The sequence below is a fragment of the Triturus cristatus genome, chromosome 4_2 (assembly GCF_964204655.1).
Source record: "Triturus cristatus chromosome 4_2, aTriCri1.1, whole genome shotgun sequence".
Taxonomy (NCBI): Eukaryota; Metazoa; Chordata; class Amphibia; order Caudata; family Salamandridae; genus Triturus; species Triturus cristatus.
The window spans coordinates 413,563,685-413,578,270 of NC_140586.1; the positions used below are offsets into that span (position 1 = coordinate 413,563,685).

Consider the following 14,586-nt stretch of genomic DNA (forward strand, 5'->3'; position numbering starts at 1 on the left):
TGGACGCGTCACTTAGGTGACACTTTCTCTCCGTGAGTTGCGGTTCCTCTGCTTCTTGGTGGGATGTCCAGAGGCCACGAGAGGTGAAGGAAAGAACACATGGGTAATGTAGGCATCAGGAATGATCTTGTGTATATTGGTGACCTTTAAATAATTGTAATCTGGATTAGTTTAACGAATGCATTGAGCCCCTGGCCCATCAGTGTAAAACTTTAGAAAATAAATACAGATACGTACGTATAATGATATTAGTTTTTCATGACCCTCTTTGTAATATTTCCATCTTAATATCAGATTTTTCTTCTCCATTTTCTTTTCGGTAGCAGCTGAAAAATATCAAATCTTTCAAGACAGAAAAATATGCAGGGCCTCACAGTGACACCAGGACAGAAGGTACAGTGGTGAGTCGTGAAACAGAGTAGGTGCTGTGGCTTAGTTGGTTAAAGCGCCTTTCTAGTATACAGGAGATCCTGAGTTCGAATCTCAGCAGTACCTTTTGTTTTACACAACCTTATAGAAGAGGTACTGTTAGATAATAGACTCATTCTTTGTAAACCCAGTTGGTTCTATTATATTTAGGGCTCCCGGTTTTATGGTGTTTATTTTTTTGACATTTCCGTCTGTATTTATCCATATTTAATTTGTTGTCAACTTTATCTGTATTCATCCATATTTATTATGGGTTTTGTGAGAAAAATAAAGCTGAAACTGGTATATTTCCATATTTATTTAACCAATAAACATGCAGCCATGCTTTAATGTCTGCCAGGTGTTAGTGATATGAACAAATGCAGAAGATAAATCAATTCATTTATATGAGAGTATGCGCATTTCAGTATCAGTTTGGTTTTGTGAAGTGAAAAGATGTTTTTAAGCTGCACTGCCATCAAAGTACAACATGGGAAGCAGTAATGCAAGCTTCAAACAACAGGTGCAGCACACTTAGCACAAGAGTAGCAAAGACACAATTATGCGGATATGCAGATGTTTACGAACCACATAATTAGTTTCCACGTCAAAATGTAATGACATAATAAAAAGGAACGCGTAGTCGGCAGGATTCGAACCTGCGCGGAGAGACCCCAATGGATTTAAAGTCCATCGCCTTAACCACTCGGCCACGACTACACCTTTCAAGATGTGCACTCACTCATAAATAAGCTGTAATGTGGTCTATAGTATGGGTAAAAGATGTTAGTTAATGAAGGGAAGGCACAGACAATATTGAGCACATAATCTTCTTTATAAGGTTATAAACTGTGTTCTCTGGAGAATCACAGAAGAAGGCGCAGCAAGGGTCCAGTTCTATGAAAGTGAAGGGAGAGGCAGGTATGAGAGATTGGGTAAGGAGTACAGAGAAAAAGGTACAGGAAGTGAAGGGTTAAGGATTGAGAGCCCAGTGAGTGACAGTGTGTGGTATGGATTAAGCTCGGGTGTGAGATGAACCTGCATAGCATTGAGCATGCGAGTGCTACCAAGCCGAGACCAGTACCTTTCTGGATGAGTGTGGCAGATGGGAGGGTCTGCGGATGATTCTTGCCTTCAATCCATCTTTTCTGGGGAGTGATGGTCGTGCAGCTCTTGTTATTGAAGCACGTTCAGTGCAGCTCATTAAATACTATCTGTGTTCTTTGGTGATGCTCCCCGGTGTGTGCGAATTGGTGCAGGATTATTGGAGCGCTTCAATGTCTTGGCCTGAAACTATGATGGGTCAGCAATGGCCTGTCTGTCTGTCTATTCAATGTCTCTGTGTACAGTCACTGCCTCTTCAGTTTCAATGGAACTCCTTTAGTATCATATTATGCTTTGGCCGGTTAGGTCAGTTGGTTAGAGCATGGTGCTAATAACACCAAGGCTGTGAGTTCGATCTCCGTACGGGCAACACGTTTTCCATAAAGTAGAAAAGAAATCCATTAAAAAACAAGGCTATAAAAACACCATATAGGGTTGTTGTTTATTCTGGTAATTTACTGAGCTCTGGTGGCTGATGTTTGGACCAGGACCAGGGTGAGTATTGCTATAGCCATGTAAAGGGCACTGCGGGCTATCAGCCCTCCTTGCTGTGAAACCCGCCTCTGCCAAGTTTTCTTGGGTCTCTCAAAGTGCACTTTGTGAAGCGCTGTTTGAACATGGACGCGTCACTGAGGTGACACTTTCTCTCCGTGAGTTGCGGTTCCTCTGCTTCTTGGTGGGATGTCCAGAGGTCACGAGAGGTGAAGGAAAGAGCACATGGGTAATGTAGGCATCAGGAATGATCTTGTGTATATTGGTGACCTTTAAATAATTGTAATCTGGTTTAGTTTAACGAATGCATTGAGCCCCTGGCCCATCAGTGTAAAACTTTAGAAAATAAATACAGATACGTACGTATAATGATATTAGTTTTTCATGACCCTCTTTGTAATATTTCCATCTTAATATCAGATTTTTCTTCTCCATTTTCTTTTCGGTAGCAGCTGAAAAATATCAAATCTTTCAAGACAGAAAAATATGCAGGGCCTCACAGTGACACCAGGACAGAAGGTACAGTGGTGAGTCGTGAAACAGAGTAGGTGCTGTGGCTTAGTTGGTTAAAGTGCCTGTCTAGTAAACAGGAGATCCTGAGTTCGAATCTCAGCATTACCTTTTGTTTTACACAACCTCATAGAAGAGGTACTGTTAGATAATAGACTCATTCTTTGTAAACCCAGTTGGTCCTATTATATTTAGGGCTCCCGGTTTTATGGTGTTTATTTTTTTGACATTTCCGTCTGTATTTATCCATATTTAATTTGTTGTCAACTTTATCTGTATTCATCCATATTTATTATGGGTTTTGTGAGAAAAATAAAGCTGAAACTGGTATATTTCCATATTTATTTAACCAATAAATATGCAGCCATGCTTGAATGTCTGCCAGGTGTTAGTGATATGAACAAATGCAGAAGATAAATCAATTCACTTATATGAGAGTATGCGCATTTCAGTATCAGTTTAGTTTTTATGAAGTGAAAAGATGTTTTTAAGCTGCACTGCCATCAAAGTACAACATGGGAAGCAGTAATGCAAGCTTCAAACAACAGGTGCAGCACACTTAGCACAAGAGTAGCAAAGACACAATTATGCGGATGTGCAGATGTTTACGAACCACATAATTAGTTTCCACGTCAAAATGTAATGACATAATAAAAAGGAACGCGTAGTCGGCAGGATTCAAACCTGCGCGGGGAGACCCCAATGAATTTCAAGTCCATCGCCTTAACCACTCGGCCACGACTACACCTTTCAAGATGTGCACTCACTCATAAATAAGCTGTAATGTGGTCTATAGTATGGGTAAAAGATGTTAGTTAATGAAGGGAAGGCGCAGACAATATTGAGCACATAATCTTCTTTATAAGGTTATAAACTGTGTTCTCTGGAGAATCACAGAAGAAGGCGCAGCAAGGGTCCAGTTCTATGAAAGTGAAGGGAGGGGCAGGTATGAGAGATTGGGTAAGGAGTACAGTGAAAAAGGTACAGGAAGTGAAGGGTTAAGGATTGAGAGCCCAGTGAGTGACAGTGTGTGGTATGGATTAAGCTCGGGTGTGAGATGAACCTGCATAGCATTGAGCATGCGAGTGCTATCAAGCCGAGACCAGTACCTTTCTGGATGAGTGTGGCAGATGGGAGGGTCTGCGGATGATTCTTGCCTTCAATCCATCTTTTCTGGGGAGTGATGGTCGTGCAGCTCTTGTTATTGAAGCACGTTCAGTGCAGCTCATTAAATACTATCTGTGTTCTTTGGTGATGCTCCCCGGTGTGTGCGAATTGGTGCAGGATTATTGGAGCGCTTCAATGTCTTGGCCTGAAACTATGATGGGTCAGCAATGGCCTGTCTGTCTGTCTATTCAATGTCTCTGTGTACAGTCACTGCCTCTTCAGTTTCAATAGAACTCCTTTCGTATCACATTATGCTTTGGCCGGTTAGGTCAGTTGGTTAGAGCATGGTGCTAGTAACACCAAGGCTGTGAGTTCGATCTCTGTACGGGCAACACCTTTTCCATAAAGTAGAAAAGAAATCCATTAAAAAACAAGGCTATAAAAACACCATATAGGGTTGTTGTTTATTCTGGTAATTTACTGAGCTCTGGTGGCTGATGTTTGGACCAGGACCAGGGTGAGTATTGCTATAGCCATGTAAAGGGCACTGTGGGCTATCAGCCCTCCTTGCTGTGATACCCGCCTCTGCCAAGTTTTCTTGGGTCTCTCAAAGTGCACTTTGTGAAGCGCTGTTTGAACATGGACGCGTCACTTAGGTGACACTTTCTCTCCGTGAGTTGCGGTTCCTCTGCTTCTTGGTGGGATGTCCAGAGGCCACGAGAGGTGAAGGAAAGAACACATGGGTAATGTAGGCATCAGGAATGATCTTGTGTATATTGGTGACCTTTAAATAATTGTAATCTGGTTTAGTTTAACGAATGCATTGAGCCCCTGGCCCATCAGTGTAAAACTTTAGAAAATAAATACAGATACGTACGTATAATGATATTAGTTTTTCATGACCCTCTTTGTAATATTTCCATCTTAATATCAGATTTTTCTTCTCCATTTTCTTTTCGGTAGCAGCTGAAAAATATCAAATCTTTCAAGACAGAAAAATATGCAGGGCCTCACAGTGACACCAGGACAGAAGGTACAGTGGTGAATCGTGAAACAGAGTAGGTGCTGTGGCTTAGTTGGTTAAAGCGCCTGTCTAGTATACAGGAGATCCTGAGTTCAAATCTCAGCAGTACCTTTTGTTTTACACAACCTTATAGAAGAGGTACTGTTAGATAATAGACTCATTCTTTGTAAACCCAGTTGGTCCTATTATATTTAGGGCTCCCGGTTTTATGGTGTTTATTTTTTTGACATTTCCGTCTGTATTTATCCATATTTAATTTGTTGTCAACTTTATCTGTATTCATCCATATTTATTATGGGTTTTGTGAGAAAAATAAAGCTGAAACTGGTATATTTCCATATTTATTTAACCAATAAACATGCAGCCATGCTTTAATGTCTGCCAGGTGTTAGTGATATGAACAAATGCAGAAGATAAATAAATTCATTTATATGAGAGTATGCGCATTTCAGTATCAGTTTGGTTTTGTGAAGTGAAAAGATGTTTTTAAGCTGCACTGCCATCGAAGTACAATATGGGAAGCAGTAATGCAAGCTTCAAACAACAGGTGCAGCACACTTGGCACAAGAGTAGCAAAGACACAATTATGTGGATATGCAGATGTTTACGAACCACATAATTAGTTTCCACGTCAAAATGTAATGACATAATAAAAAAGAAAGCGTAGTCGGCAGGATTCGAACCTGCGCGGGGAGACGCCAATGGATTTCAAGTCCATCGCCTTAACCACTCAGCCACGACTACACCTTTCAAGATGTGCACTCACTCATAAATAAGCTGTAATGTGGTCTATACTATGGGTAAAAGATGTTAGTTAATGAAGGGAAGGCGCAGACAATATTGAGCACATAATCTTCTTTATAAGGTTATAAACTGTGTTCTCTGGAGAATCACAGAAGAAGGCGCAGCAAGGGTCCAGTTCTATGAAAGTGAAGGGAGGGGCAGGTATGAGAGATTGGGTAAGGAGTACAGAGAAAAAGGTACAGGAAGTGAAGGGTTAAGGATTGAGAGCCCAGGGAGTGACAGTGTGTGGTATGGATTAAGCTCGGGTGTGAGATGAACCTGCATAGCATTGAGCATGCGAGTGCTACCAAGCCGAGACCAGTACCTTTCTAGATTAGTGTGGCAGATGGGAGGGTCTGGGAGGATTCTTGCCTTCAATCCATCTTTTCTGGGGAGTGATGGTTGTGCAGCTCTTGTTATTGAAGCACGTTCAGTGCAGCTCATTAAATATTATCTGTGTTCTTTGGTGATGCTCCCCGGTGTGTGCGAATTGGTGCAGGATTATTTGAGCGCTTCAATGTCTTGGCCTGAAACTATGATGGGTCAGCAATGGCCTGTCTGTCTGTCTATTCAATGTCTCTGTGTACAGTCACTGCCTCTTCAGTTTCAATAGAACTCCTTTAGTATCACATTATCCTTTGGCCGGTTAGGTCAGTTGGTTAGAGCATGGTGCTAGTAACACCAAGGCTGTGAGTTCGATCTCCGTACGGGCAACACCTTTTCCATAAAGTAGAAAAGAAATCCATTAAAAAACAAGGCTATAAAAACACCATATAGGGTTGTTGTTTATTCTGGTAATTTACTGAGCTCTGGTGGCTGATGTTTGGACCAGGACCAGGGTGAGTATTGCTATAGCCATGTAAAGGGCACTGCGGGCTATCAGCCCTCCTTGCTGTGATACCCGCCTCTGCCAAGTTTTCTTGGGTCTCTCAAAGTGCACTTTGTGAAGCGCTGTTTGAACATGGACGCGTCACTTAGGTGACACTTTCTCTCCAAGAGTTGCGGTTCCTCTGCTTCTTGGTGGGATGTCCAGAGGCCACGAGAGGTGAAGGAAAGAGCACATGGGCAATGTAGGCATCAGGAATGATCTTGTGTATATTGGTGACCTTTAAATAATTGTAATCTGGTTTAGTTTAACGAATGCATTGAGCCCCTGGCTCATCAGTGTAAAACTTTAGAAAATAAATACAGATACTTACGTATAATGATATTAGTTTTTCATGACCCTCTTTGTAATATTTCCATCTTAATATCAGATTTTTCTTCTCCATTTTCTTTTCGGTAGCAGCTGAAAAATATCAAATCTTTCAAGACAGAAAAATATGCAGGGCCTCACAGTGACACCAGGACAGAAGGTACAGTGGTGAGTCGTGAAACAGAGTAGGTGCTGTGGCTTAGTTGGTTAAAGTGCCTGTCTAGTAAACAGGAGATCCTGAGTTTGAATCTCAGCAGTACCTTTTGTTTTACACAGCCTCATAGAAGAGGTACTGTTAGATAATAGACTCATTCTTTGTAAACCCAGTAGGTCCTATTATATTTAGGGCTCCCGGTTTTATGGTGTTTATTTTTTTGACATTTCCGTCTCTATTTATCCATATTTAATTTGTTGTCAACTTTATCTGTATTCATCCATCTTTATTATGGGTTTTGTGAGAAAAATAAAGCTGAAACTGGTATATTTCCATATTTATTTAACCAATAAATATGCAGCCATGCTTTAATGTCTGCCAGGTGTTAGTGGTATGAACAAATGCAGAAGATAAATCAATTCACTTATATGAGAGTATGCGCATTTCAGTATCAGTTTGGTTTTGTGAAGTGAAAAGATGTTTTTAAGCTTCACTGCCATCAAAGTACAACATGGGAAGCAGTAATGCAAGCTTCAAACAACAGGCGCATCACACTTGGCACAAGAGTAGCAAAGACACAATTATGCGGATATGCAGATGTGTACGAACCACATAATTAGTTTCCACGTCAAAATGTAATGACATATTAAAAAGGAAAGCGTAGTCGGCTGGATACGAACAGGCGCGGGGAGACCCCAATGGATTTCAAGTCCATCGCCTTAACCACTCGGCCACGACTACACCTTTCAAGATGTGCACTCACTCATAAATAAGCTGTAATGTGGTCTATAGTATGGGTAAAAGATGTTAGTTAATGAAGGGAAGGCGCAGACAATATTGAGCACATAATCTTCTTTATAAGGTTATAAACTGTGTTCTCTGGGAATCACACAAGAAGGCGCAGCAAGGGTCCAGTTCTATGAAAGTGAAGGGAGGGGCAGGTATGAGAGATTGGGTAAGGAGTACAGAGAAAAAGGTACAGGAAGTGAAGGGTTAAGGATTGAGAGCCCAGTGAGTGACAGTGTGTGGTATGGATTAAGCTCGGGTGTGAGATGAACCTGCATAGCATTGAGCATGCGAGTGCTACCAAGCCGAGACCAGTACCTTTCTGGATGAGTGTGGCAGATGGGAGGGTCTGCGGATGATTCTTGCCTTCAATCCATCTTTTCTGGGGAGTGATGGTCGTGCAGCTCTTGTTATTGAAGCACGTTCAGTGCAGCTCATTAAATACTATCTGTGTTCTTTGGTGATGCTCCCCGGTGTGTGCGAATTGGTGCAGGATTATTGGAGCGCTTCAATGTCTTGGCCTGAGACTATGATGGGTCAGCAATGGCCTGTCTGTCTGTCTATTCAATGTCTCTGTGTACAGTCACTGCCTCTTCAGTTTCAATAGAACTCCTTTAGTATCACATTATGCTTTGGCCGGTTAGGTCAGTTGGTTAGAGCATGGTGCTAGTAACACCAAGGCTGTGAGTTCGATCTTCGTACGGGCAACACCTTTTCCATAAAGTAGAAAAGAAATCCATTAAAAAACAAGGCTATAAAAACACCATATAGGGTTGTTGTTTATTCTGATAATTTACTGAGCTCTGGTGGCTGATGTTTGGACCAGGACCAGGGTGAGTATTGCTATAGCCATGTAAAGGGCACTGCGGGCTATCAGCCCTCCTTGCTGTGATACCCGCCTCTGCCAAGTTTTCTTGGGTCTCTCAAAGTGCACTTTGTGAAGCGCTGTTTGAACATGGACGCGTCACTTAGGTGACACTTTCTCTCCAAGAGTTGCGGTTCCTCTGCTTCTTGGTGGGATGTCCAGAGGCCACGAGAGGTGAAGGAAAGAGCACACGGGTAATGTAGGCATCAGGAATGATCTTGTGTATATTGGTGACCTTTAAATAATTGTAATCTGGTTTAGTTTAACGAATGCATTGAGCCCCTGGCCCATCAGTGTAAAACTTTAGAAAATAAATACAGATACGTACGTATAATGATATTAGTTTTTCATGACCCTCTTTGTAATATTTCCATCTTAATATCAGATTTTTCTTCTCCATTTTCTTTTCGGTAGCAGCTGAAAAATATCAAATCTTTCAAGACAGAAAAATATGCAGGGCCTCACAGTGACACCAGGACAGAAGGTACAGTGGTGAGTCGTGAAACAGAGTAGGTGCTGTGGCTTAGTTGGTTAAAGCGGCTGTCTAGTAAACAGGAGATCCTGAGTTCGAATCTCAGCAGTACCTTTTGTTTTACACAACCTCATAGAAGAGGTACTGTTAGATAATAGACTCATTCTTTGTAAACCCAGTTGGTCCTATTATATTTAGGGCTCCCGGTTTTATGGTGTTTATTTTTTTGACATTTCCGTCTGTATTTATCCATATTTAATTTGTTGTCAACTTTATCTGTATTCATCCATATTTATTATGGGTTTTGTGAGAAAAATAAAGCTGAAACTGGTATATTTCCATATTTATTTAACCAATAAATATGCAGCCATGCTTTAATGTCTGCCAGGTGTTAGTGATATGAACAAATGCAGAAGATAAATCAATTCATTTATATGAGAGTATGCGCATTTCAGTATCAGTTTGGTTTTGTGAAGTGAAAAGATGTTTTTAAGCTGCACTGCCATCGAAGTACAATATGGGAAGCAGTAATGCAAGCTTCAAACAACAGGTGCAGCACACTTGGCACAAGAGTAGCAAAGACACAATTATGCGGATATGCAGATGTTTACGAACCACATAATTAGTTTCCACGTCAAAATGTAATGACATAATAAAAAGGAAAGCGTAGTCGGCAGGATTCGAACCTGCACGGGGAGACCCCAATGGAGTTCAAGTCCATCGTCTTAACCACTCAGCAACGACTACACCTTTCAAGATGTGCACTCACTCATAAATAAGCTGTAATGTGGTCTATAGTATGGGTAAAAGATGTTAGTTAATGAAGGGAAGGCGCAGACAATATTGAGCACATAATCTTCTTTATAAGGTTATAAACTGTGTTCTCTGGAGAATCACAGAAGAAGGCGCAGCAAGGGTCCAGTTCTATGAAAGTGAAGGGAGGGGCAGGTATGAGAGATTGGGTAAGGAGTACAGAGAAAAAGGTACAGGAAGTGAAGGGTTAAGGATTGAGAGCCCAGTGAGTGACAGTGTGTGGTATGGATTAAGCTCGGGTGTGAGATGAACCTGCATAGCATTGAGCATGCGAGTGCTACCAAGCCGAGACCAGTACCTTTCTGGATGAGTGTGGCAGATGGGAGGGTCTGGGATGATTCTTGCCTTCAATCCATCTTTTCTGGGGAGTGATGGTCGTGCAGCTCTTGTTATTGAAGCACGTTCAGTGCAGCTCATTAAATACTATCTGTGTTCTTTGGTGATGCTCCCCGGTGTGTGCGAATTGGTGCAGGATTATTGGAGCGCTTCAATGTCTTGGCCTGAAACTATGATGGGTCAGCAATGGCCTGTCTGTCTGTCTATTCAATGTCTCTGTGTACAGTCACTGCCTCTTCAGTTTCAATAGAACTCCTTTAGTATCACATTATGCTTTGGCCGGTTAGGTCAGTTGGTTAGAGCATGGTGCTAGTAACACCAAGGCTGTGAGTTCGATCTCCGTACGGGCAACACCTTTTCCATAAAGTAGAAAAGAAATCCATTAAAAAACAAGGCTATAAAAACACCATATAGGGTTGTTGTTTATTCTGGTAATTTACGGAGCTCTGGTGGCTGATGTTTGGACCAGGACCAGGGTGAGTATTGCTATAGCCATGTAAAGGGCACTGCGGGCTATCAGCCCTCCTTGCTGTGATACCCGCCTCTGCCAAGTTTTCTTGGGTCTCTCAAAGTGCACTTTGTGAAGCGCTGTTTGAACATGGACGCGTCACTTAGGTGACACTTTCTCTCCGTGAGTTGCGGTTCCTCTGCTTCTTGGTGGGATGTCCAGAGGCCAAGAGAGGTGAAGGAAAGAGCACATGGGTAATGTAGGCATCAGGAATGATCTTGTGTATATTGGTGACCTTTAAATAATTGTAATCTGGTTTAGTTTAACGAATGCATTGAGCCCCTGGCCCATCAGTGTAAAACTTTAGAAAATAAATACAGATACGTACGTATAATGATATTAGTTTTTCATGACCCTCTTTGTAATATTTCCATCTTAATATCAGATTTTTCATCTCCATTTTCTTTTCGGTAGCAGCTGAAAAATATCAAATCTTTCAAGACAGAAAAATATGCAGGGCCTCACAGTGACACCAGGACAGAAGGTACAGTGGTGAGTCGTGAAATAGAGTAGGTGCTGTGGCTTAGTTGGTTAAAGCGCCTGTCTAGTAAACAGAAGATCCTGAGTTCGAATCTCAGCAGTAACTTTTGTTTTACACAACCTCATAGAAGAGGTACTGTTAGATAATAGACTCATTCTTTGTAAACCCAGTTGGTCCTATTATATTTAGGGCTCCCGGTTTTATGGTGTTTATTTTTTTGACATTTCCCTCTGTATTTATCCATATTTAATTTGATGTCAACATTATCTGTATTCATCCATATTTATTATGGGTTTTGTGAGAAAAATAAAGCTGAAACTGGTATATTTCCATATTTATTTAACCAATAAATATGCAGCCATGCTTTAATGTCTGCCAGGTGTTAGTGATATGAACAAATGCAGAAGATAAATCAATTCACTTATATGAGAGTATGCGCATTTCAGTATCAGTTTGGTTTTGTGAAGTGAAAAGATGTTTTTAAGCTGCACTGCCATCAAAGTACAACATGGGAAGCACTAATGCAAGCTTCAAACAACAGGTGCAGCACACTTGGCACAAGAGTAGCAAAGACACAATTATGCGGATATGCAGATGTTTACGAACCACATAATTAGTTTCCACGTCAAAATGTAATGACATAATAAAAAGGAAAGCGTAGTCGGCAGGATTCAAACCTGCGCGGGGAGACCCCAATGGATTTCAAGTCCATCGCCTTAACCACTCTGCCACGACTACACCTTTCAGGATGTGCACTCACTCATAAATAAGATGTAATGTGGTCTATAGTATGGGTAAAAGATGTTAGTTAATGAAGGGAAGGCGCAGACAATATTGAGCACATAATCTTCTTTATAAGGTTATAAACTGTGTTCTCTGGAGAATCACAGAAGAAGGCGCAGCAAGGGTCCAGTTCTATGAAAGTGAAGGGAGGGGCAGGTATGAGAGATTGGGTAAGGAGTACAGAGAAAAAGGTACAGGAAGTGAAGGGTTAAGGATTGAGAGCCCAGTGAGTGACAGTGTGTGGTATGGATTAAGCTCGGGTGTGAGATGAACCTGCATAGCATTGAGCATGCGAGTGCTACCAAGCCGAGACCAGTACCTTTCTGGATGAGTGTGGCAGATGGGAGGGTCTGCGGATGATTCTTGCCTTCAATCCATCTTTTCTGGGGAGTGATGGTCGTGCAGCTCTTGTTATTGAAGCACGTTCAGTGCAGCTCATTAAATACTATCTGTGTTCTTTGGTGATGCTCCCCGGTGTGTGCGAATTGGTGCAGGATTATTGGAGCGCTTCAATGTCTTGGCCTGAAACTATGATGGGTCAGCAATGGCCTGTCTGTCTGTCTATTCAATGTCTCTGTGTACAGTCACTGCCTCTTCAGTTTCAATAGAACTCCTTTAGTATCACATTATGCTTTGGCCGGTTAGGTCAGTTGGTTAGAGCATGGTGCTAGTAACACCAAGGCTGTGAGTTCGATCTCCGTACGGGCAACACCTTTTCCATAAAGTAGAAAAGAAATCCATTAAAAAACAAGGCTATAAAAACACCATATAGGGTTGTTGTTTATTCTGGTAATTTACTGAGCTCTGGTGGCTGATGTTTGGACCAGGACCAGGGTGAGTATTGCTATAGCCATGTAAAGGGCACTGCGGGCTATCAGCCCTCCTTGCTGTGAAACCCGCCTCTGCCAAGTTTTCTTGGGTCTCTCAAAGTGCACTTTGTGAAGCGCTGTTTGAACATGGACGCGTCACTGAGGTGACACTTTCTCTCCGTGAGTTGCGGTTCCTCTGCTTCTTGGTGGGATGTCCAGAGGTCACGAGAGGTGAAGATAAGAGCACATGGGTAATGTAGGCATCAGGAATGATCTTGTGTATATTGGTGACCTTTAAATAATTGTAATCTGGTTTAGTTTAACGAATGCATTGAGCCCCTGGCCCATCAGTGTAAAAATTTAGAAAATAAATACAGATACGTACGTATAATGATATTAGTTTTTCATGACCCTCTTTGTAATATTTCCATCTTAATATTATATTTTTCTTCTCCAATTTCTTTTCGGTAGCAGCTGAAAAATATCAAATCTTTCAAGACAGAAAAATATGCAGGGCCTCACAGTGACACCAGGACAGAAGGTACAGTGGTGAGTCGTGAAACAGAGTAGGTGCTGTGTCTTAGTTGGTTAATGCGCCTGTCTAGTAAACAGGAGATCCTGAGTTCGAATCTCAGCAGTACCTTTTGTTTTACACAACCTCATAGAAGAGGTACTGTTAGATAATAGACTCATTCTTTGTAAACCCAGTTGGTCCTATTATATTTAGGGCTCCCGGTTTTATGGTGTTTATTTTTTTGACATTTCCGTCTGTATTTATCCATATTTAATTTGTTGTCAACTTTATCTGTATTCATCCATATTTATTATGGGTTTTGTGAGAAAAATAAAGCTGAAACTGGTATATTTCCATATTTATTTAACCAATAAATATGCAGCCATGCTTTAATGTCTGCCAGGTGTTAGTGATATGAACAAATGCAGAAGATAAATCAATTCACTTATATGAGAGTATGCGCATTTCAGTATCAGTTTAGTTTTTATGAAGTGAAAAGATGTTTTTAAGCTGCACTGCCATCAAACTACAACATGGGAAACAGTAATGCAAGCTTCAAACAACAGGTGCAGCACACTTAGCACAAGAGTAGCAAAGACACAATTATGCGGATATGCAGATGTTTACGAACCACATAATTAGTTTCCACGTCAAAATGTAATGACATAAAAAGGAAAGCGTAGTCGGCAGGATTCGAACCTGCGCGGGGAGACCCCAATGGATTTCAAGTCCATCGCCTTAACCACTCGGCCACGACTACACCTTTCAAGATGTGCACTCACTCATAAATAAGCTGTAATGTGGTCTATAGTATGGGTAAAAGATGTTAGTTAATGAAGGGAAGGCGCAGACAATATTGAGCACATAATCTTCTTTATAAGGTTATAAACTGTGTTCTCTGGAGAATCACAGAAGAAGGCGCAGCAAGGGTCCAGTTCTATGAAAGTGAAGGGAGGGGCAGGTATGAGAGATTGGGTAAGGAGTACAGAGAAAAAGGTACAGGAAGTGAAGGGTTAAGGATTGAGAGCCCAGTGAGTGACAGTGTGTGGTATGGATTAAGCTCGGGTGTGAGATGAACCTGCATAGCATTGAGCATGCGAGTGCTACCAAGCCGAGACCAGTACCTTTCTGGATGAGTGTGGCAGATGGGAGGGTCTGCGGATGATTCTTGCCTTCAATCCATCTTTTCTGGGGAGTGATGGTCGTGCAGCTCTTGTTATTGAAGCACGTTCAGTGCAGCTCATTAAATACTATCTGTGTTCTTTGGTGATGCTCCCCGGTGTGTGCGAATTGGTGCAGGATTATTGGAGCGCTTCAATGTCTTGGCCTGAAACTATGATGGGTCAGCAATGGCCTGTCTGTCTGTCTATTCAATGTCTCTGTGTACAGTCACTGCCTCTTCAGTTTCAATAGAACTCCTTTAGTATCACATTATGCTTTGG

The 14,586-nt window shown here is 41.6% G+C and overlaps 8 non-coding genes across 8 annotated transcripts; 2 read left to right on the top strand and 6 right to left on the bottom strand.

The window, feature by feature from the left end:
- Window positions 1–3,177: 3,177 nt before the first annotated feature.
- TRNAS-UGA (transfer RNA serine (anticodon UGA)) lies at window positions 3,178–3,259 on the bottom strand. The gene has a single exon. It is a non-coding gene; the product is annotated as a tRNA-Ser (tRNA).
- Window positions 3,260–4,682: 1,423 nt separating this feature from the next.
- On the top strand, window positions 4,683–4,756 carry TRNAT-AGU (transfer RNA threonine (anticodon AGU)). Its single transcript has one exon. It is a non-coding gene; the product is annotated as a tRNA-Thr (tRNA).
- A 551-nt stretch (window positions 4,757–5,307) lies between these two features.
- TRNAS-UGA (transfer RNA serine (anticodon UGA)) lies at window positions 5,308–5,389 on the bottom strand. The gene has a single exon. It is a non-coding gene; the product is annotated as a tRNA-Ser (tRNA).
- A 1,422-nt stretch (window positions 5,390–6,811) lies between these two features.
- On the top strand, window positions 6,812–6,885 carry TRNAT-AGU (transfer RNA threonine (anticodon AGU)). Its single transcript has one exon. It is a non-coding gene; the product is annotated as a tRNA-Thr (tRNA).
- A 551-nt stretch (window positions 6,886–7,436) lies between these two features.
- TRNAS-UGA (transfer RNA serine (anticodon UGA)) lies at window positions 7,437–7,518 on the bottom strand. Its single transcript has one exon. It is a non-coding gene; the product is annotated as a tRNA-Ser (tRNA).
- A 2,047-nt stretch (window positions 7,519–9,565) lies between these two features.
- TRNAS-UGA (transfer RNA serine (anticodon UGA)) lies at window positions 9,566–9,647 on the bottom strand. The gene has a single exon. It is a non-coding gene; the product is annotated as a tRNA-Ser (tRNA).
- A 2,047-nt stretch (window positions 9,648–11,694) lies between these two features.
- Window positions 11,695–11,776, bottom strand: TRNAS-UGA (transfer RNA serine (anticodon UGA)). Its single transcript has one exon. It is a non-coding gene; the product is annotated as a tRNA-Ser (tRNA).
- Window positions 11,777–13,822: 2,046 nt separating this feature from the next.
- On the bottom strand, window positions 13,823–13,904 carry TRNAS-UGA (transfer RNA serine (anticodon UGA)). Its single transcript has one exon. It is a non-coding gene; the product is annotated as a tRNA-Ser (tRNA).
- Between the last annotated feature and the right edge of the window lie 682 nt (window positions 13,905–14,586).